General features: G+C 49.0%; 1 non-coding gene across 1 annotated transcript; it reads left to right on the forward strand.

The window, feature by feature from the left end:
* Positions 1-292: 292 nt before the first annotated feature.
* On the forward strand, positions 293-366 carry Trnat-agu (transfer RNA threonine (anticodon AGU)). The gene has a single exon. It is a non-coding gene; the product is annotated as a tRNA-Thr (tRNA).
* Positions 367-968: the final 602 nt, after the last annotated feature.

Genomic DNA, 968 nt, shown 5'->3' on the forward strand with positions numbered 1-968 from the left:
TGTTATCGAGGTGTCATCGAGTGCAGATCTGTCTTAGGTATCGCGGCTTAACCTCATTGAAGTCTAGAGGGTGGACAACACGTTGGTCTTACTCAGAGCGGTGTCCGAATTCTATTTTCGACGTTATACGTGCCACTTTCATTGTGGCCAACTACGATTCGATACAGAATGCACGAAACCTGAAAGACACACTAACGGATACATAGAGAGTAGTGTTTGTCTGCTGAATAATGGGAGTGCAAGGGTCTGTGTCGTCTATATGGCTGTATGTAGCACCATTAGTCTTCGGGGGGGAGGGCGTAGCTCAGATGGTAGAGCGCTCGCTTAGTATGCGAGAGGTACTGGGATCAATACCCAGTGCCTCCAGAATTTTTAACACACCTACATGCGCACCTTGATATGCAAATGGAATAATTCACGACCAGCAGATGTGTCTAGGAAGATACAAGCGAATGATTAGCATCCACAATTGACAAGCGTGCTGTTATTTGTGCGCAGGAAGCACCCTCCTCCCACGCCTACACTTAATTTAGAAACAGTACAAGTGTTCCCGTAAGATTCTCAAGCCTATGTCGGAAAGATCTGCCTTGCGCCGAGTTCACGTAAATCCCACTGCACATTCCTATTCTTTGCGTGCAGTCAGCTGCTACTGGTGTTGCTAGTTGTGACTGCTGATAACAGATGCCGTAGCAATCAATTCATGGAGTGAGTTGTATGTTTTGCGATAGTCTGTCTCTGACAAGCAAGCACAGGTGACATAGGTGCGAACACAGGAAGCTTGCAGACCCTCGCTGCCTGCAGACACCGAGCAGCCACACTAGGAGGGCGGCCTAAGCCGTAGGCGAAATGTACTCATTCGCTTTGGCGCGACGTCGAACTATAAATAATGCTGTCACTAGCGTGAGCGTTGCGTGAGCGTCGTGGAAAGTCGGAAAAGTCGGCTGCGAGGGTGAGTGCCAAGTTTGGGG

This window comes from Schistocerca gregaria, chromosome 10 (genome assembly GCF_023897955.1).
Source record: "Schistocerca gregaria isolate iqSchGreg1 chromosome 10, iqSchGreg1.2, whole genome shotgun sequence".
In the NCBI taxonomy this organism is placed as follows: Eukaryota; Metazoa; Arthropoda; class Insecta; order Orthoptera; family Acrididae; genus Schistocerca; species Schistocerca gregaria.